We start from the raw sequence: 23,665 nt of genomic DNA on the forward strand, positions 1-23,665 counted from the left end.
AGCTGATTCCACTCTCCTGAACACCATATTTAAATATTTCAACCGCCTATTTAACATTTTTACTTGAATGTACCATTCGGCACCCCCAATGTTAATGTATATAAAACTGAACTTCTGCTTTTTCCTTGCAAATGCTGATTCCTGAGTATATGTCAAGTCAGTCTTTCCATTTGCTTAGATCATCCTTGATGCACTGTATCAAGTGCATCCCTTGATGTTCCTTTTTTCTCTTTCTTCACATTCAATTTATTAACAAATCCTGCTGACTCTACCTCTGAAAATCATCTAGAATGTGACCAAGCCACCGTCTCCTACCAGCATTGTTGCAATCACACCTAACTCCTTTCTCTGTGTCTACACTTTTCTCTCTTTTCAACACCACAATTAGGTTATGTAAAATAATAAATCACATCCAGTCACTTCTGTGCTGAAAACCCTCCAATATGTCCCCATTTTTCCCTTGGCTAATGAGGAACTCATAATCATGGCCCCACATAATTCTCTGACCTTAGCTCCTCTGATTTCTCTTCTCATTTGATGTACTCCAGGCACATTATCCACAGACTTTTCTGGACCACAACAACGATACTCCAATTTTGAGTTTCTTCTACCATGTTCTTTCGACTCCTCTTCCTCATTTTTTTAAGGTCTTTGCTCAAATGTCCTCTTTTGTTTAGAGATATTTCCTGATGATTCTGTTAAAAATAACGAACTCTCCAAAACTGGCTTCAGTAACTCTTTAGGCTCATGTCCTGATTTTTTAGTCTTAATATTTTTTATCTAACATAAATGTACAGTGCAAAGATTTTTGTGTATTTTAAATGGTGATTGGCACACAGAGGTGCTCAATAAATATTTGCAAAATAAATAAATATTATAGATTTTTGGTACATTTACTTGCTTCTGTCTCTCTAACCATCTGTCACTCTAGAGAGCTAGGTTATATTCTCCGTGTAAGAATGGTCTTTTGTCATTTGTTTGAGGCTGTGCCCTAGTGATTAGGCCAGTATCTGCCTCATGTTGATCAATACGCATTAAATAACTAAAGATCCACAAAAAAATTATCAGGCATTTAGACTGCATGAACTTACAGTGTTATATAAATTAAAACTGAATTGAATTCAGATCATTATTTATAATCTGGCGTCAATCTACATTTTCACATCGTCTACTACGGACCTCTCACATTTTATATACAGCTTATAGCTCAACAAAACCAGACCAAACACTCTTCCTGAATATAACAGGAAATTGCACCTATTTTGTGTGCTGTTGCTTCTGGCTTGGATGTTTTGCTCTTTCTGACTGCTTGTTAATATTTCATTTATTTTTCAAGACCCCATTCAAATGTCAACTTCTCTTTGAAACTTTTCCAGAATCTCTCATGCAGAATTAATTACTCTCTCTTCTGGTATTTCACAACTCATTTATGCATTCATTAAACAATTATTTATTGAATTTTCCAAGGAGCATACTAGGCACTGTGGAGAAAGAAACGGCTACCTAGAAGAACATTTTACTGTGAATGCCCTAGAGTAAGTTTTCTAGAGAAATTGCATATTGTTATTATTATTGTTTTATATATATACTACCACAATTTTTCTATGAACACGTTCCATGAATTATCCTATTTGTGGTAGTTGTGGTTCTGAATGCTGTCTTTGGCATATAACCAACTCAAAAAATGTTTGTTGTAATGAAATTAAAATATTCATTCATTTCAGGGCTGCTTCTACAGCTGTATGCTAAAACTTCCAAAGTTTTCTCTGTTATGTACATTATTCTCTGTTAAAAACAATACCTGATCTAACCATACTCAAATCAAGTGGAGCACAGTTTCAATAAATTATATCTCAAGTTTCATCTCTGCTTCCTCCCCAACTGGCCATTGGCTGTTCCTTCAGGTGAATACTTCCACTGTAATTTTTTATATAAATTACTAACCTATTAACTAGAGAGACAAATAAAACATGTTTTTGACCTAGAGATTTGAGAGTGTCCCATCTTCTACATGTGTTTTGTTTATTTACTCACTTTACAAGATATTCTTTTTCTTCCAGCCAAAACAGCTCAAGAGTTATAGACTGATTGGAATAGATTTGAAAGATCTATTCCCTTTAGAGATATTCAAGCCAAGATAGAAGCACTGTTTAGGATGCTCTGGCAGGCAACTTACACCTGCTGTTTGACCAATAATTTATGAGTTAGAATACTCTTCAGAAAGAGGTGTCAAGATTTTCGCCATTGCCATAGAGCGAAATTAGGAAATTTCCAATTGTGTAAACTCTGTATTCTTAATCTAATTCAACCAATGAATGGATGTAGGTTCATATTCCCTGCTCTCTGCAATATATTTTCTCCCTAGACTGAAAACCAGTTCTTCAAAATGGCAGGAGTCTTGATCTTTTCCATGGTTACTTAATCAGTCTTGCTGGTGATTCTTCTATATGTCTCCCATCTCTGATCTTTTTGTTTGACGTCAGGACACATGTATGGGAGTCTTCTGCTATAATCAGCTCATATCTGCATGAAGAAAGACAGTTGTCAGTATTTGGCAGCTGTGGTCAAGACATTTTAAGAGAGAGTCCTTAAAGTTCATTTTTTTTCAGTTTTATAACATATCATAATCATCACATTTTTTTGAACATATCAGCAACACCCCTTTCAGTTTTATAACAATGTGTGTTTTTTTTGTTTTTTGTTTTGTTTTGTGAGGAAGATCAGCCCTGAGCTAACACCTGTGCCAATCTTCTTCCACTTTATGTGGGACGCTACCACAGTGTGGTCTGACAAGTTGTGGGTGGGTGCGTGCCCAGGATCCGAAACCCGGGCGCCAGCAGTGGAGCACGCACTTAACTGTTGCGCCATGGGGCCGGCCCCAACAATGTGTTTTTTTTAAATGAAGGTACAACTTTAAAATTATACTTTATAATGAGGTTATAGCTTATTTAATTTTGATTCTTTAAAGAAGGTACAGTAAGGGACCGGCCCCATGGCTTAGCGGTTAAGTGCGCGCTCCGCTACTGGCAGCCTGGGTTCAGATCCGCCCGCGCACCGGCGCACCCCTTCTCCGGCCCTGCTGAGGCCACGTCCCACATACAGCAACTAGAAGGATGTGCAACTATGACATACAACTATCTACTGGGGCTTTGGGGAAAAAAAAGGAGGAGGATCGGCAAGGGATGTTAGCTCAGAGCTGGTCTTCCTCAGCAAAAAAATAAAATAAAATAAAGAAGGTACAGTAAAACATTCACTATTATAGTTCATCAATAAAATTAGAACATTTTAAATTTGAGAATACTAGATATTCACTAGAATTAAGTAACAGAAAATGCTGATTTAAAGAAGCAATTCTTTCTATCAGTATTGATTTATACTTGAAAATATAGATTTGTTTTCTATGAAAATCAATAAACATGTTGATTAACAAGGATCATTGTCATTTTGATCTCTTTACGTATAGGCTTTTGAATAACATGTGCGTCTAAAAATATGATTTTCAGTCTAAATTTCTTAATCTTTTTTTTTATTATTGAATTAGCAGGATCCATATACCATAGGGCATATTCCTCTGTGCTAATAAAATCATCAAGAGTGACAATGCTGTTAATAGAGAAAATTGGCCACAAAACAAGGAGATTTAGAGGAGGTTCAAGCAAATTATCCATTGTAAAACCATTCACTGTTCTACTCCGTTACAATTCAGCTGAGGAAAACGTGAGGATGCAGGCATATTCTCTTTGTTTGTCAGGCCCAATCAGTATAGAAATATAAATGCCACATGTGTATAAAACTGGAAGCAACTCAACTTGATTCATCCTAAAATACAGATACAACATCGATCCTAGACAGAGCAATAGCTCGTTGTGCGGGTTCTGAGGAAATCTTCACGGGTAAAAATTTTCATCACAACGAAGCTGAATCAAGCGTTTATGGGTGTTTTGGTAAGTCATGAATTAGATATACAACAACTATTTCAATACTTTAACACATTTATTGCATCTTTTTTTTTTTAAAATCTCACTGTGGATGTGTCAGAAAAATACAGTCGGCCCGTCATATTTGCATGTTTTACATCCTCAGTCAACCAACTGTGGATCGATAGGCCCACGATGGATGGAACATGTATAGACTTTTTTTTATTGTCATTATATCCTAAACAATACGGTAGAACAACTATGTACATAGCATTTACATTTTACTAGGTATTATGAATAATCTAGAGATGATTTCAAGTATATGGGAGGATGTGCATAGGTTATATGCAAACACTACAATGTTTTACATAAGGAACTTGAGCATCTGTGGATTTTGGTATCTGTGAGGGTCCTGGAACCAAAGCCCTTCAGATATTGAGGAATGACGGTGCTGAGGAATTCTTTTTCTGTTTTAAAATTTTTTTTGAACCACATCTTTCACTGACGAGAGCAACTGCAATTTCTTTCTCTTCAAAGTAGGATTGACAATTTTAGCAAATAAAAATATTTCATGGGACATACTTTCACAAAACATTATTTATTGTTTATCTGAAATTCAAATTTATGTGGGCACCCTATATTTATCTGACAACTGTACTTGAAATACAAAACAAGAAAGTCTTAATTATCACTCAGTTTCAACCTGAAAATATGAAAGGTCTGATTGGGATGCTGAGAGAAGGACATTTGCTTTCTGGTTTATTTAGAGTTTTAATCCACTCCCCTGAAGTTGGATATTGACGATGGTGCCTAGAATGTTTTGGTTCTGTAGTCTTCTTAGGATCTTAAGATTTGAGCCTCAGTGAGTAGGGCATGAGCTCCTTTTTCTTCCACTCTGGTCCCAAAGAGCATACATTTGCAAAATGAAGAAGAAAAATCAGTCTGAAAAGTAGGTTAAAGAATCTGGTCAACATTTTTCAGACACCGAGATTCCAGGGTGTGAATCTTTCCGAACACACTGTTGATCATATGTTTTCATGACAAACTGAAAGGAGGGTGTTATGGTGGAAAGAATTTTGGTTTTGGTCTCAGGAGATGTGTTTCATCCTTGCTTCTATCTTTAACTGGATTAAATAATGTAATCTTTTAGAAACTCAGTTCATTTCTTTTTAAATGATGGAAAAGACCTTCCTAAGATAGGCCCTTTCAAATTTAACAAGCGTAAAGACATATTTCTCATCAAAATAAAAACTTTAATCAAGCCATTATTTGGAGAATCATTTAAAAATTTTGTTATCCCTGAAATTCTGCTGTGTTTTCTTTGCTTCCTCATGACACAGATCTCTTATCCCCTTTTCAATATCATATTGTCAGGATTGAACACATATCTCATACTTAAGAGGGACAAAATAAATATGTGCCCAAATACTGAAGGAATTTTGAGTATAGAATGATAAGGTGAAATTAATATCTGGCTTTATGTTGGTTTAATTATAGAATTTTTTTTCCCAAAGTAGTCAGTATCATGACTTGAATGAAAGCTCCGTGAGGAATGGAATTCTTTTCTGTATTGTTCCATTCTATATTCTAGAATCTAGGAGAGGGCCTGGCACATACTAGGCATTTAATAAATATCTGTTTCATGAATTAAGAAGTCTGCAGAACCTGTTTACAGCACCTAAAATGCAATGCCTCTTTGCTTTGAAATGAAATTCAACATAAAATTCTTGGTATAGAGAAGAGAAAATATGATTTTCCTAAATGTGGTCAGTTTATTTTAATTTTATGAGAAATATAATTAAATCTGTCAGTTAATTTAATATGATATATAAACAAAAAAGTTACTTATTGTTTTTAACTTTTGGTTTTTAATCTTTTTAATTATAAAAGTAATAACTGCGTATTTAAAAATGTCTTTCTGAAACTGCTAAATTAAGGGCCACTTTTTTATGAGTACATCTTTTGCTTTTTTAATTTAAATTTTAATATAGTCATAATCAACATTTGAAGATTTAAAATGAAAAGGTCCAACAGTGAATTCTCCTAACTTTTTTTGATCTGAGAACCATTTTCTAGTATTAATTTCATAAATGTAAATAACCTGATAAATGTAGTACACACATATGTTTTTACATATATTATACAAGAGTACTCAATTTTTCTAATCTCCTAAATTTACTTAATTTAGTTAGATCTTACTATCAGGTTCCAGTTAAGACATTGAGGAGACAGACAAATCTGAATAAATACATTTCCTGCCTTTAAGGACATTCTGGTATAATCCTTCTGATGTGAATCATTTTTCTGTAGATATTTTGTATGGTTTTAAGGGATAGGCCATTTGACTTTTCCACAGCACATCTGGCATAGTGAATTTCAGATTAAAGCCAATAAATTTTTAATCAAGTGCTTCTGTGGGAACAGAAAAGTTATTCAATGAATGCTTTTGGCCAGACTGTACAGATCTCTGTAAGGTTACTAATGATGCTTGCTTTACTGCAGTAACCCTCTCATTTCAATAACTTTACACCTTTCTACACCATAATCACAGTATTCTCAATAATAAATGATGATTATTAAAGATTTTAATGTATCAGGTACCCTTTAAACAGCTTTTCAGACAGCATCTCGTTTGATTCTCACAAAGAGATAGAAAGAGTTATCACCGTGTTAAAATTGGAAAATGAAGCACAGAGCAGCTTACACAGTGTGTAAGTAGTAGAGCTAAGATTTAAGACCAGACGACAACGGTCAAAGATATATTTCCGTTCATAATTAACACTACAATTAAGTTGCCTTAAGAACCAACTGTTTGCTAACAACTTTCCATTGGACTTCGCAGACCAGAATTGATAATTCATAGTTTTTTCATTTCATAAAAATTTATTTAGCACCTATTATTTGCCAGTTACTCTTGTGCACTAACAAAGCAGACAAGATTTTTGACTTCATAAAGCTTACATTTGGTAAGAGTAGAGACTGAAAAATAAATGCACAAGATCATTTCAGAGAAATTGTTGTATAACGTAGAATTTGGCTGGCTGGCCTTTGCCTCAGTTCTTGGGAGGTAATCTCTAAATCCTTGGAATTTCCTAAATGATGGGAGTGTCTTTGTTGTTCAAAGTGGATCCTGATAGTTTATGCTAACAAGATGATTTATGGTGGGCTCCTAGGTAGCTCGCACTAATGAGAAGACTCGGGATCGGGGCTGGCCATGCCAAAAAGACTAACCATGTGATTAAAGTGTTAGGTTTTCAGCAAAGTGATAGCAGCCGACCTCTGGGAGGTGGAGAGGGGCTAGAGATTGAATTCAATCACATGGGCAATAACTCAATCAATAAATCTCCAACAAATATAATAAAACCCCAATAAAAATTAGACATCAAAGCTTTGGTGAGATTTGTTCGTTGGAAAAACACATTGATGTGCAGAGAGAGTGACTTGTCTTGACTCCACAGGGAGAGGGAACCAGTAGCTTTGCATTCAGGACCCTCCCAGACCTTATCCTATGTGTCTCTTCTTTTGGCTGGTCTTTAATTTTGTCATTTTTGCTATAATAAAAACTACAATTGTAGGTATAGCGTTTTTCTGAGTTTTATGTTTTGTCTTAGTGAATTATCAAACCTGAGGGAGTAGTAGGAACCCCTGAATTGGTAGCCAGTTTGACAGAAACTACAGGCGTCTAGGAACCCTCAAGCTTGAGAATCATGTCTGAAGTGATGTCAGTTTTGTGAAAGAATGTGCCCTTACTCTGTGAAGTTTGGTTTGACTTTGGGTAGTTAGCCTCAGAAATCATTGCAGAAAGCGAAATGTTTTCGGAGCAGTTAAACAAGGTGATATGAAAGGGAATGTCTGTGAGTTGGTATTTAGAATGGGAAATCACAGAAGATGGCTCCCAGGGGTGACACTGGAGCTGCGATCTCAAGGATCAGAAAAATCCAGAAATAAGTAATCTAGGAGTAGAATACTCCATGCAAGAGGAAGCAGTAAGTTCAATGCTTTAAAAATGTTTTGGGCAAAGAAAGAAGCTTACTGAGTCCAGAGCAGAAGGAAACTGATAGACAAATGACAAAGATAGACAGACGTTGGATCATTAAAGTTAGATTTAACAATTGTGGTAAAGACTGTTTCTGTTCATCAAAGTCCATGTTCTCCTTTCTTTTTTTCTTTTTGGTGAGGAAGTTTGGCCTTGGTCCAACATCTGTTGCCAGTTGTCCTTATTTTGCTGAGAAAGATTAGCCTTGAACTAACATCCGTGCCCATCTTCCTCTATTTTGTGTATGGGATGCCGCCACAGCATGGCTTGATGAGAGACACGTAGGTCTGCACCTGGGATTCAAACCTATGAACTCTGGGCTGGTGCAGCAGAGTGTGTGAACTTACCCACTGAGCCACCGGGCCAGCCCCACGTTCTCCTTTCTTTATGGGCACACAGCCAGATTACATTTCCCAGCATCTCTTGCAGTGAGGAGGGGCCACGAGATTGAATTCTAGTCAAGGGAAAAATAGTATAAAATATGTGTGTTCTTTCTAGCCCACTATTCTATTTCCTTTTGGAGACCTTGATGCAAATGACAGTGAAAATGTAGGGAATGTTAGAGCCACAAGATAGAAAGGAGCTGCATTTCTGAATTATTACTTGGAGGAGAACCAACTTTCTGATCAGGAGAAGAACATATTACAATGAACAAAAAATAAATTTCCATTGCTTACAGCCATTACACATTTGGGAGTCTACTCTGACTAATAGAGAATCAGGTTTCTTACCCAATGTAAACCAGCGTGATGGCTTTTGCAAACCTTTTGACACTGGAGAGCTTTTAGGTGAGGAGAGATTTGATACTGAGGGTTGAGAGTAAGGTATTGTTAACCAGAATTTTAAAAAGGAATTCTAATCCATAAATTTTAGAAAATGGTAGGAATCAAGCCAATAAGAGAATAATTAAAGGTAGGTGCATGGGCAATATGGCAGTGAAAAATAAAATATAATCTGAGGGCCAGGAGTTTGATGAAAAAATAAATTAAGAAGGAGCACGGACACAGACTGAGTCATTGGCAATTGCCACCAAGACACTAAAATATCCTTAGCTTGTTACTTTTGGCTTAGTTGTAGAGTTCTATTATATGCTAGATGTGAAGGGATAAGTTTGGAGTAGACAATAATAACTATAATTTATTAATTATCAAATATGATTTGGCCTTGACTCTTTACGTATAGTATCTCAAAAAATTTAGATTATCCAAAACATACTATGCTAAAAAGATTACAGCAAGTTAAGATAAAGAGATTTGGGAAGGTTGAGGATAAATAATTTGCTTAATGTTGTTCAGCTATTACGTAGTAAATCCTAGATTAGAACCCAGTTTGACTGACTTCACCGACTTCACTCCTACAAAGCAACTGCTTCTGAATACTGAACTTAACCAGAAATAATCACTTGTGGGTGATTAGACAAATCCATCTGAATGACTGACTGATCTTGTCACTTTCAATGTAGATATCTTGGCATTGGAAAAACATAATCATAGTTGTATTCCTCTGTCTGCAGAAGATCTTTTTTACCTACCTGTCTCAAATTTAATTGAGCACTTCACTAATGGAAAAGAGAAAGTAGAAGGAATATCAAGTGACTCTAGGTCTTTATTTTATATCACCTTGAGAAAAGCTGTCCAAAAGTACTCTTCCCCATTTGCTTTAAGAGTGGATTAATATGCTCTGACAGTAGGTGTAATACTCCTATCGCTATAATTATGCTAGGCACAAAGTCCGAAGCGAAACTACATCAACTACACAGCAGGTCTACCATTTGCAGAACCACACATGGAATAGATCGATTGAAGAGGACAATAGTTTATTTTTTTGCTTGGGGTGTCAAATACATAACTTCTCAGCTACTTCAGTGGTGTAAGTATTTAAAGGAACGCCGTAAAGTAATATTCTGTTTCCATTTGGCATTTACTAGTAGTTTTGTTCTCTTTAAGTGATTTCCAACATTTCTGAAAGAGAACGAAAACAACTTTTATTCAAGCATCTACTTTTTGTCAGGTACTTTTGTCGATGCCATATTTTACAGACAAGGAAATAAAAGCTCAGAGAGGTTAAGCTACTTACTTGAAGTTACAGAAAGTCTGTGGCAGCAACCAAGATTTATACTCAGATCAATCTCAATATAAAAATCTGTGGTCTATTAAAAGTTTGGATTTATAAGCAAAATTGTTTTTATGTTAGACTTTGGCATTTAAAATTTTGAAAAATGAGGGGAAACAATTCTTTCATTTTTTTTTCTGGAAACATATTTGAGTAGACTTTATTCACTCACCCAGTCATTCAACAAATACTTATTGTGTGCCAAATATATACGAGGCATTTTGCTACCTGTCCTAAAACAATAAACACGGACAAAACTCTGGAACCTCATAGAATTTACATTTTAGGTAGGAGAGACAGATAATAAATTAACAAAAGTTTGTTACATGGGGAGATACTTTAAAGTTCCAAATATACGATAATATGGAATTTTCTTTTTAAAGTTCTATTAAAATAGACTTTTTTTGTCTTCATCTTCAACTGAATATGAAGTTATATGGCTACCAATGCAAGATGCTGAATTAATTTGTTATATATTTATCAACTTGTTTTACCTTATAGTGACTTACTGTTGTTGTTGAGATACGCATAATTCTTAAATGACAAAGAAAAAATAAATCCTGTAACTATGTTCTTCTGAAAAAAGATGTTTTAAAGATTCCGGCAAAGTTGTTTTGACTACTAAGAGAACTCTCTGGATATGCATAGAATCACAAGTAGTGATGGCTATTTTTTTAATCTGCATTTTATTTATCTATATTTTAGAAATCCCTCTATATGTAACAGCCTTGCTGATTAGTCAAAATTAACTACTTTCTAAAAATCCAACTAACAACACATGAAAACTAGGGTAACTTTTAATAAGAAGAAAAAGATGTTTCACCAAACTCTAAATCGATTCACTGGGAGATGATCTAAAGCTGTTTGAACATCTGTTTAAAACGGCGCTGGAGAACATGGTTCTTATTGGATTAAATGAAGATACTTCAGTTTGGAAAATTATAGCTTCTAAAGGACAATGCATAACGTCGTCCCCATTTCTAACCCGTGCATCTTACCGAGTCCAAACCAGATGTAAACAATTTAGTGGCATTTAATGAAATCTTTGTCTGGAGACCTACAGTGGGAGAGTGCCCACTGGTCATTACTCAGGCTTGCGTGGAATTCCATTTATTTTACAGTTGCTTCTAAATATAGAAAATATAATAATCAATATGTCACAATCACAGTTGTTCAATACATTGCACCTTTTTCTTTCTTTTTTCTGCCTCACAGACTATGTTTCTTTTCTTATTTCTCTTTATTTAGGTGAAAGAAAATGGCTTTAAATGATAGGAACATCATCCTTTAGCTCTGTTTTCTCCATTGTAGGAGACAGAGCTGCACATGCAAAATTACTCTGCCCAGGGACTTGTTATTTGAAAGCTCTTTAAATCCACTGTGAGAAAACAATCAAGTGGACATATAAATGTGATTGAAACAATTCCAAATTGTTGCCTTTGAAGCTACATTTGCAAGATAAATATGTTTCCATTTATTCTGTGGGTTTTCTTTTGTCTTTTTCAAGATAGTAGTAACTAATATGAAATATTTTTGCTCATTCATTTAAATGAAAGCTTAAAGGTGCATGGATTATACTTGATATTTTTGTGCCAAAATGTGCTTATATCAATTTAACTTTCTAAGAAAACCTTTCAGTTTTTATCTCAGAAAAAGGCAAAACAACATTAGTTTAACCTACTTGTTAAGAATAATCACATTATAGTTACAAAATTCTCTGGCTATATGGAATTTATTATGATTTGGGAAAAATTTAAACAGATATTTTCCTAATGTATTTTTATCTTTCACATTACATATGGTGATTTTATTTTTCATGGGACAGGCCCTGCCAGACAAGTTTGATCAGAAATATGTAATCACATTCAGTTCTCCCCAAAGAGAGCCAAGAACCACTAGCCTTCTTCAACCTAGATTCAGACATGGAGAGCAAGGAAGGATTTATCTTTACTGAGAATGAAAGGAGAAAACTGTATATATTTTTAATTGCATAATAGTCACACAAATCAGATAAAATAGTTAATTTGAAACATATTTTCAGTTTCTCAGAAAAATTTTTAAAAAGTGACTTTTTTTTTAGTTCCAGAAGATTTGGGATAATTTAGTACCGCTAAAGTCAGTAGTTCCCAAGCATGACTATTTCCACACTCCTTACCTCTCCACTCCGGAGACATTTAGTAATGTCTGGAGACGTTTTTGATTGTCACGTCTGAGGATGTTACTGGCATCTATGGGCAGAGAACATATATGCTACAAGTACAATGCACAAGACAGCTGCCACAACAAAAAGTTATCTGGCATATGATGTCAATAGTGTCAGGGTTCAGAAATCCTGACTAAGGTAAAGATGATCTTGTTTTGCCATCACTAAGGCTAATTAAAAAGTTCTGTAGAATCTGTCCTGCATGAAAGGAAGTAAGTAATTAAATAATACTGTGTTGTTTGTGTTTATATACAAACATCTAACAATGGCAATATGACCTATATTTAATATTTTATATCAACTACTACAGAAAAATAATTATACAGAAAAAAAGCTGTGTGATTAACAATTTTTTGAACAGTTTTAAAAAAGGCATTTTCATGATTCTCTTATTCCGTGCACCTTTTCACTGCACCAAGTCACTATGGAAATTCTTAGTCTAACAATTTTTATTGAGCTAAATTATCGAGAACTCTGCTACGTGATAAAAAGTTTTGATATTTCTGATTAGAAAATAAAGTTAATCCCATGGCATTTACTCATGCATATTTGACCATGAACCTTTTTCATGTTTCCAGAATGATTGAAAAGAATTTCTGTAATAAGAAGAAATTCACCCAAAGATTTTCACAGAAAGAGTTTATTTTCTGAGACTATCATTTACCCTTTAGAAATGGGTAAACAAAAGAACGATCTATATATTTCCTAATTGTTTTCTGTTACATATATATATTGGCAATCTGACACTTATTAGAACATTTCAATCAAATGGTCAACAGATGTTATGAGAACATAGGGGAAAAACATGAAATATGGTGAGTTGGGTATTGTGGATTATATAAAAAAGGGTAAGACACAACGCTGTTTCTAGAATCTTACACTGTGAATGTTTTATGCACCAATACCCAAAATATCTCAACATTAAAAAGGATAAAGTTTTGATGACTCATCCATCTATTAATTAATTTATCCAACAAACATTTATATATAAAAACCATAAATGACAATTCCTATGCTATATGCAGATACGTGGTCTACACACAAGGGCATTACAGTTGGACATAAATGTTCAATAAGCAGGCAATCATGCTTGGTGGTTTGTTCAATGCAGTATTTTTCAATTACTAGCATAGAGCCTGAACATATAAGGCTTAATAAATATTTGTTGCACTAACAAAAATATTGATGAATATATTAATATATATGACATGACAGACATACACCAAGTATAATCGCAGTTTAGAGAAGGAAATAATATGCATAGACAGGCATGTCATAAGGGTCTTCATGATGAGGTAGTATTTGACCTGGGCCTAAGGGAATGATAAAATTATTAAAAAATTATGGGAAAATTGGGGAGGGGTGAATGATCCTAGAAAACAAGATAGATTTCGTTTTTGTGCAAGGTAGGCTTTAGAAGATAAAGCATTCTTGTTGAATTACCAGGTAGACTATTAGAAATATGGGTCTGCACCTCAAGAGAAAGGCTAGAGCTAACAATACCAACTGAGGAGGCAGCCACATAGTGGTAAAAGAAGCAGCTTGACAGTGAAAGAATATAGGAGTGAGAAAATAGGGGAATATAGAGAGAAGGGCAGAGAGAGAGACGGAGAGAGAGAGAGAAAGGCAGAGAGAGATATTCGAAGCCTGTAGAAGTGAGGGATATATGTAAGGATTAATTTTTCTGTGGTCGTGAGTAGCAGGAGAGCCAAGAGAAAAATGACTTTTAAAAGGAATTACTAGGTCACAGCGACAAAAATGAAAAGACATCAAAGAAGATGAGGCTTCAGAAAGATCATCAGATTTTTCATGAGGAGGTCTAATATTTCATACACATAAGCCAAGTAATAGAAAAGAGGAGGGACAGAGGTCAAGGGAAAGTTACGTGAAAGAGACATGTAAATTTCACTCCTCCTTCCAGCACCACTTTTCTGGTTCATGGCCTCATTATATTTTACTTGGGCTACAGCCATTGCCTCCTAAATAGCCTTTTCCTGGCGCAATGCCTTTTATGCACAGCTGCAATATGAATCTTTTCAAATCTCAAATTTGAACGTATGGCTCCCTTGCTCAAAAGCCATCACTGACTATTATTTATAGTCCCCAGTTTTCCTCCCGGCATTCAAAGCCCTTCATTTTCAGCTTCCCATCAATTTTTCTTATCTTATTCTTTTATGTTTCATCGCAGTTTGAGTAATTATATAACGGAGTTTTCTATATTTATTCCGTTATTTCTTGCCTCAATGTTTTTTTCCATGTTTTTATTTTACCAATCTTGGAATATCATTTTTTGCAATTTCTCAGTGTGAATATCCTAGGCATCTTTCACGTCGTAGATTAAATAGTTTGTATTCAATTAGACTCACCTTAATTCTCCCCACCTGAAGATTCTCTTCTGAAGTATCTTCGGATCTTCCTCATGGTACTTATATACTTATTTCTTTATCATATTTATTTGCTTCAGTTGATACACATTGCTTGCCTGCTCAGCATCTATTCCATATGCTTCTGTTGATGGCAGCCTAGTTTCAATTAGGTAGATATCCAGGCCATGTATTTCATGTAGGATTGACCCTGTTCCCATGGCTGTGGTGAATTGGCTTGTGATCCAAGTGAGCAGGGTGGAGCAATCAAGCATCAACACTTGGACTTTTCTGACACTATAAAGAATGTGTTCACATTCTACTGGAGTCACTTAAGCGACAGAATTAATGGCACGAAGAGGACCTGCCTGAGAATCAAGTCAATACAGATTAAAATGGAATTGAGGAGAAATGAGAGACGAAAAGAGAAAAGTCAAATTCTAACGAAAAATTTTTAAGACTCTGGGGTTAGGAATTCTGTATTACTTAACTCCAGGGAGCACCATTCTTTTGTGTTCTGTATGAATGATGCCCCCTGGAATTGTGTGATGTGGCAGCCTGACATTTTAGTTATTTGAGCCAATAAATTACCATTCTCAGATTAATCCAATTTAATTGAGTTTCTGCCACTGTGTTTCTCAAATGAAACAAGTAATAGATTCATATGTAGCTTTCAAAAACATTTCTTCTACCAGGGAATACATTCTTGAATACTGCATTTGCTTATTCACTTTGAATTCAAATGGTTCCTAACAATGCTTTCCACATAGTAAACAAATGTATGTTTTAGTGTTTTCTGTTAAGGTGGCCGGTTCTAAGATCAATAAGTGAATGTCAACAGAAAGAAAACAGAAATATAAACCATAGAGGAAGGGTTTACGTGCTATGTACAGGGCTAGTAGTTCAGGGAAAACATCAAAATTTTGTTTGAGGGAAAGTCATTTGTTTTTGAAAAATTAAATTGAAAACCTCAAAACAATTATAATTTACATTATATCACTCTGGTTATTTGAACTCATAAATCATTGTTATAATTCATTGTTTATGCTATTATTTATATTATAGGATTTTTATTTGTATAACTGTGGGTAACAAGGAGGACTTTCAGCTTTGTATCAATAGCTGTATCCATCTATCTATGTATCTATCTCAATAACTATATCTTAGAAGAAATATGAGCTTGTTCTAAGTGCTTGAGAAAGTAAAATATCTTCACACACATACACACTTAAAACTCTAGTAGAGCCGTAATAACAAGGAACATTCTGCCAGTATTTGGTAAGAAATCTAAAGAAAATAATCATTATGTATGAAAATGTATGAGATCTGGAACAGTGTTTTACTGGTTTTAAAAGAGCAGTGAAAAGAAGCAGGACTTGGGATAGAAAGTCCAGGCAAAAATTATTTTGCTAGTCTTTATGTAGTTGAAAAGAGTGATTATTAGCATACTGCACATTAAATTAATGGGTTTCTCAAATGGCAAAAAGTATTTAAGTTAAAGTGGGTAGAAATTTACTCTTTGAAGGTTTGGAATGCTAAAGAGGACGAATATGCTTAGGCGTGGAATCATTTTCTCTGATGTTATTAATGCTAAGTCAAATCACTCCTTTTCTGGTCTCTTTCCAAGGCAGTTATGCCTGGAGATGTGAGGAGGGACCAGATGACTTCTTAAAATGCTTCCTTTGATTTATAACTATCAAGATGAGTATATGTAGACATGAATACACGTGTACTCAATTTGAGAAATAGGGGTGCTCCAGATATGTGTGGGTATAACAGATGTGTACTCCCTGAAGAAACCAATGGAAAAATCTCCGTAGCCAAAAACATGCAACAGAAATGCAAAGAAGTTTCTCAAGATTATTTTTACCTTTCACAATGACAATCTACTTAAGACATTTTAGTGCAAGTTCTACAATAAAACCTTAAAATTTTCTATCTAGTACTCTTTTCCTACTTAGAGAAAAAAGGTCAGTATATTAAATAATGTGATGCAAATTACTACCATTATAAACAGCTCCAGAATGAGCTTAGCTAACAGGAACAGGAAATAACCCAATATGTCTTTTAATTACATTTACATGGTTACTATTTAGAGCAAGACATTTGCATTTCTGTTTCTGTGTAGTTCTGACTCTAGAACATACGTTTTTTTTAAGCAGCTCCAATATTTCCTTTAAAATGACAGACTTAAATTATCTAAGAAAAAAATCAAAACATGGGTTCATCCTTGGAAAATTTTAGTTTTAGCCTTGGATATTTATTCTAAGTGGATTTTAATGCTGTTATTCACTTTTAACTTTACTTACATAGTAGGAAACCAGTTTGAGGCAATTGACATTATTTCTCTGAACAGTTTAAGCTTCAAAAATCCTGAATATTGATAATGTAAGGTAATGAGAATGGATGGCATAATCTTTATGTAAATATAAAGAACTTTCCCACAATTTTCAGCAGAGCTTGAGTTAAGGTTAAAATATTGCTGAACTCTTTTATAAAGCACAACCTTTAAAAACAAATAGAATTAGTAATAATAATAAAACTTGTCATGAAGACTCTGTCCATTACAAATAGGCCTGTTTTGAAACTAGTCTATAACTATACAAAATAATCCTTTCTAATGGGATTTTTTAACAAAATTCTAAAAGGATCTTTCCTTAAAATTTTTAATGTAATACTTATCTGTGATCAAATATGATAAGGTTTAGGGTGCAGTAGAGAAAGCTATATACTCCTCCATCTTATATGGTGAGGTAGCTTACTTTCTTAATTCCTAAACCAACATTCTAGCACACAGTGCTCTTGGTTAGGTGATTTCCTTTTCTCTTGTATTTAAATAATATATATTCTTCATTAACTTTGATTGCAATGTAGTTCAAAGCTTTTCAGTAAGATCTCCCCTTTTCCCCACCATCAATAACTTTCCCATTTTATGCCTGTTCTGCCATATCCACTAACAGTCTGGGACTCATGACTCAAATCCAAGCTATGTCCCAAGACAACTTCAATTCCTTGAAAACACTTTGCAGACTATGTACCTGGAGGAAGGCCTACTATTTCTGAGAGTTAAGCCACCAAGCTATCTATCCTCAAGGAAACTTGGGCACCTCTAAGTTTATAGAAAACTAGATGAGCTCTTGGCTTAATCCAGCTATTCTAATTCTACTTCTCTTTTTGTGATTGATTTCCAAATGATTTGCCTTGTGTTTAAATAATGTGTAGTTCTGTTTCTCTAGTAATGCTTGTGGCCTAAAAGTTTTTGGTCTGACATTACTATGGCTACTCTAGCTTTCCTTTGATTTGTATGTATCTGCATATTTTTCCAGGATTTTACTTTCAATATTTGTCCTTATGTGTGATATGTCTTTATAAACATCACATAGATGGGATAGGGTTTTTTTGGTGTGTGGTTACTAATAAAATTTGGATTGATTTCTACCATTTTATTTTGGTTTTGGTTTTTCTCTGTCCCACTTTTTACATTCCCTGCCCTCCCTCACTTTACTCCTTTCTGTTGATTGGGAGATATATTTACATCTTCCACCTAAACAATGTAAGGATCTTTGAAGATATTAGTTCTAGTTAGAAACCTCATGACTCATAAGGTTTTACAGTATTTTAATTACATCTTTTTTTATAATTCAACAAAACAAATATTATTTTGTACAGTTTAAGCTTGTTTAGGTTTACCTTTTTGGATTTTCTTTACTCACCATTGGCTCGTGTATTTTAGACTTTTCTTTTGGGTTCATTTTGCTAATTCCTGTTGTATAATCTAAAAAATTCATTTAACGAGGCTCTATTGGTTGGTTGTGTCATTTCAGTTTTTAGTTTTCCTAAAACTGTTTCATATACTCTCATTGAATAACAGTTTCTCTAGGTATATAGTTTTAGGTTGCTAATTGTTTTTTTCTCAATTATTTGAGGATATAATTCTGATATCTATTGTGGCAGTTGAAAATATCAACTGTGTCAGTTTAATTTTTATTTGTCTTTAATTTTGGGGGGAATAGTTTGTCTTTTTTTCTCTGGTTTCTTTTGAGATATTCTCTTTATCTTCATTCATCTGAAGTTTCATGATAATGTGTCTTAGTCCAAATTTCTTTTTATTCATCATGGTAAGGTTTATTTTGCTCCCCTAAATCTGATTATTTGTACTTTGGGTCAGTTCTGGACATCTCATCCAATAGCTCTTTGAATTTCATTTCTCACTCATAATCTATTTTCTTTTTCTGAATCTCTTTATTTTACTTTTCTCATATCTTAATCTCTTTTTGTCTCTCTTTCTGCATTATGGGAAAAATCTTCAGATATATTTTCTAGGTCACAAGTTCTCACTTCAGCTGTTTCCAATGTACTATTCAGTCCATAAAAGAATTTTTAATTTTAATTGTTACTTTTTTTTTTTATTTCTAGAAGATTTATTTGGTCCTTTAAAAAATTCTGCTGGATCTTTTTTTATAGTCTCTTGTTCCTTTGTCATAATTTAAATACCTTCTTTTTAATTTGAAACATTAAATAATTCTTATTTTATATTCTATCTTATATAATGCTAAAATCTGCAGTCTTTATGGATTTGTTTCTGTTTTTTATTATTTCTTACTCTCATGCTGGCTTGTTTCATTGTTTATTTTATGGCTTTTACTGTGAACTCAATTTCCATGGGACTTTACCTATGGTAAGACATTGAGCTCTGGGCTGAAGGTGATTTCTTCGAGGGAGGAGTTTTATTTCCTTCTGCCAGGTCTTTGGGACACTACCAATCTGGAACTATTTTAAATTCAATTTTGGTTTTTGATTAGAAATTCTTAGGGGGAGATTTTATTTTTCCCCACCACCTATCCATAACTAAGGCTGCAACAATCTTCCATAACATCTCTTTTTGGGTCATGGCATTATGTGAAGGCACCCATCCAACTTCCCTTCTCACACAGGGCCTATAGTTTGCTTTCCATCCCACAGATATGTGAACTTTTAAAATGGAAAACTGTAGACAAGGACTGGCAGATGTCTCATGGATAGCTGTTGGCTTTAGTCCTTGATGGCGTTTCCACAGTCATATTTTCTCATAATTTTGTTCCCTGACAATTTCCCTCCCTTTATTGCCAGTGAGCAGCCATGGTGGTGTAGTGGTTAAGATTTGGTGCTATTATTGCCATGGCTTAGCTACATTTCCCAGTAAGAGAGACACACCACCCCTCTGTCAATTGTCATACTGTGGCAGCTGCATGTTGCTGTGATGCTGAAAGCTATGCCTCCGGTATTTCAAATACCAGCAGGGTCACCCATGGTCAACAGGTTTCAGCAGAGCCTCCAGACTAAGACAGACTAGGAAGAAGGACCTGGCCACCTACTTCTGAAAAAATTGGCCATGAAAACCCTATGAATAGCAGTAGAGCATTGTCTGATACAGCACTAGGAGATGAGAGGATGGCGCAATAAGATGGGACCGGGTTCTGCTTTGCTGTATACAGGGTCGCTAGGAGTCAGAATTCACTGGAAGGCACTAACAACAATTGCTAGTTCAGCTATAAATCCAAGATGCATTAATAAATATTGTACTCAGCATTTTTAATTTTCCAGTTTTGAGTGGATTTCTTCAGTTATCTAGTCTATCATATTTCCAGAAGTAGAAGTGCCTAGACTAATTCTATATATTTACTATGGGCAGATAAATGAACCTAGTTCTGCAATGAGTGCATGTAGACCATCCACCTCATGAGCCTAATTATATATTGTACTGAGTTGAATAGTGTCCCCCCAAAATTCATGTCCACTTGGAACTTGTGAATGTGACCTTATTTGGAAATAAGTTCTTTGCAATGTAATGAAATTAAAATGAGGTCATACTAGGTTAAGGGAGGCCATATATCCAGTATGACTGATATCTTCATAAAAAAAGGAGAAGAGACACAGAGACAAAGACACACAGGGAGCACGCCATGTGACAACAGAAGCCGAGATTGGAGTGATCCATCTACAAGCCAAGGAATACCAAGGATCGCAGGCAACAACTAGAAACTAGGAGAGAGGTGTGGAATAGATTCTCCCTCAGAGCCTCCAGAAGGAAACAACCTTGTGGATACCTTGATTTCAGGCTTCTAGCCTCCAGAACTGTGAGAGAATAAATTTATGTTGTTTTAAGCCACCAAGTGTCTGGTAATTTGTTTCAATAGCCCTAGGAATCTAATACATATTAACCATGTGACCCCATGTTTCTTTCTAATGTATTCATCCTAAGTTTTATTTGCATCTGTGGATATGCATCAATAGTCACTCACTCTATACATAGAAAATATTTTTTATGCCTAAAACCCTGAGGCATTATTGTAGCAACTTTATTTGCATGATTTAGTAAGAGAGTAAAATCATATAAAGTTCATAACATTATGTCTAAAGAGAGAGAGTAAAAATAACTTAATCATTTTGATGTATTAATCACTAGTTGATTATAGAAACAGACTCTAAGCAGTTAAAATCAGATCTCTTGTAATAACCTTTTAAAAATAAAAAAACCTAAAATATTCTATAGTATATCCATAATAGAGAAATTTCCAGATGAAAACTGCCAGGATAACTTCCAAAATTCTTTAATTCTATCAAATCTATGACATATATACACTGAAATATGATGTCATAGATATATGTTATATTGGTTTCTTGCTTGAGGAAGTATTAAGATATATTGTTCAAGGTAAATATTGACTTTAGAATTTGGACACTCAATATTTGCCTCATCTGTCAACGTATTTTGAGACTCCCTTCAGCATTCAATATTTCCTTAGAGGTAAATAAAATGACAGAAGTAAAAGCAGTTTATCTTTGTGTTCTCTCTAGCAGATTTTATAGAAGATTTATTTGGAACTAGAAACAAACTACTCTAATAGGGTAATTTTTAAAAAACTAGCCTCTTGCTCAAGGTGTGTGTGTGTGTGTGTATGTGTGTGTACACCTGTATTAGCAGCACAAAACAGATGAAACTGTAATGTGGACTTTAGTGAGTTGTAAGCAAGAGATATGGGGAAGAATCATGCACTTGAGATGTCAAGAAAAATTCCCAAGCATGATTTACTTTCTTTTTTTTTTTTTAAAGGCATATTTGCCTTCATCTGCTGTATTTGCTCTTTTTTTTTAATTTTTATTTATTTATTTTTCCCCCCAAAGCCCCAATAGATAGTTGTATGTCATAGTTGCACAGCCTTCTAGTTGCTGTACGTGGGACGCGACCTCAGCATGGCCCGAGAAGCGGTGCGTTGGTGCGCGCCCGGGATCCGAACCCTGGCCGCCAGCAGCCGAGCATGTGCGCTTAACCGCTAAGCCACGGAGTCGGCCCTACTTTCTTATACTAACCTCAATTGCTTCTTAATCACTGTCCAAATAACTGTTTCTGTTACGTGATAAATATATCTTTATATCGTATTCTATATTTATATATACGAATCAATTAATTATAATTAGTATATTATATTAATATTATATATATAGATAAATGCATATACATACACACATATGATGAAAACGGAAAGCTACTAAATCCTAAAATAGAAAACAAAGGTGAATCCCTGGTGTGAGCCAACCTTATTCAAGCTATCTGCTTACATGCTAGTAGATACATACTTCACTCTGAAGGCTTTTAGGCTAATTTTTTAAAGTTTAAATATTCAGTTCGGTTGGAGACTGGTGCCCATTCTCCTTCCATGACATTACTTACCACATAAACAATCTCCAAATCATAACACAACTATCAATCCACGACTAATACCTGATAATGGTGATATATAACTACACCGTTGTGAATATCCTCATCTTCACTGACGCAAACTCCTTCCACTGCACTCGTCTGGTAACACTCTTCTCACTCCCTCCAAATGGTCTCCACATATGCACCTGTTCTCCAGCAGCACAAAGTTGTTAGAGAAGCCATACACCTGGGCCAGCTCTTATCACTTTAAACTAATCACCACAAACCTCAGCTGAGTACTCAAAAATGTTTTAAAATTATACTACATTTTCAGAGTGTGTTTGGATAGTAGATATTAGTTTTTCTCCTTGTGTTTGAAGCTCCTTCTTTACCGAAAGGAAAGAAAATACCAAGAAGTTCCAAGGTTAAGTTTCTCACTAGTCTGCATTGAGGAATTTTAGCCAGAAATTTAATTGAATAATAGAATATAAAGAAATTCAACTTCTTGCAAAAGTGGGTTTGTGACCTATCGTTTATATTTGTTATAGTATTAAATGACTTCTCTTTGAGAGAAACCACCTTATAATACTTTCTTGTTCTCATTCTTACTTCATGACCATATTTTGTTCTTCCTTTAGAAACTAATTCTTTTAAAGGGGAAATTTTTAAATTTTCTCTAGTGGATACACAATGTGGTCACATTTTATCCACCTGTCACCCTCGAAGTCTACATAATTCAAGTTTAAATTTTCCATTTGAATGCAAAGAGGGAACATGTGCAAGTGTGGGCACGTGCTCATTATTGGAGCAAATAAATCTAAAAGCATTAATATAATCCCTTTGATGTTGATTTTTATTTGTGCAGCATTATCTCTTATATTCTGCAGTGCACGCTCCCCCAGATAAACTACATGGCATATAATGATGTCATTTGTCCTCTTCATTAGCTTTTAGGGCATCTAAATTCTTCTCAAAAGTTATTGGTTATTAAGCACATTTTTAGCATGAGACATAAATTAATGAGAGTTTAGATGATATTATTATAAGACAACATTTTAATTATATAATGATATAGAAATAACAGCATAAAAATAAATAAATCCCTTTCAAATGTACTAATGCATATAAACAACAGCAGGGCAGATTCTGTGGTTCTCTTCTCAAAGTGATTCCGCAATGTGAAAATACAGTACACACACAACGTGAAAATATAGTTTACAGTTCACTTGGTCCCTGATATTTGAAATTACTCAAATTCTGGACAGTGTTTAAAAATTGAGGGATTTTCATAATTAAAGAATGTGAACATAAAATGAGATTTATTAATGTTTTATTGTATAATTTAAAGTTCAC

The 23,665-nt window shown here is 34.5% G+C and overlaps 1 long non-coding RNA gene across 1 annotated transcript; it reads right to left on the reverse strand.

Moving 5' to 3' along the window:
- Window positions 1-1,434: 1,434 nt before the first annotated feature.
- Window positions 1,435-22,512, reverse strand: LOC131421944 (uncharacterized). Its single transcript, XR_009223989.1, has 2 exons — window positions 22,394-22,512; window positions 1,435-2,523 (listed from the first exon to the last, which is right to left on the reverse strand). It is a non-coding gene; the product is annotated as an uncharacterized LOC131421944 (long non-coding RNA).
- Window positions 22,513-23,665: the final 1,153 nt, after the last annotated feature.

This window comes from Diceros bicornis, chromosome 25 (genome assembly GCF_020826845.1).
Source record: "Diceros bicornis minor isolate mBicDic1 chromosome 25, mDicBic1.mat.cur, whole genome shotgun sequence".
Classification (NCBI taxonomy): domain Eukaryota; kingdom Metazoa; phylum Chordata; class Mammalia; order Perissodactyla; family Rhinocerotidae; genus Diceros; species Diceros bicornis.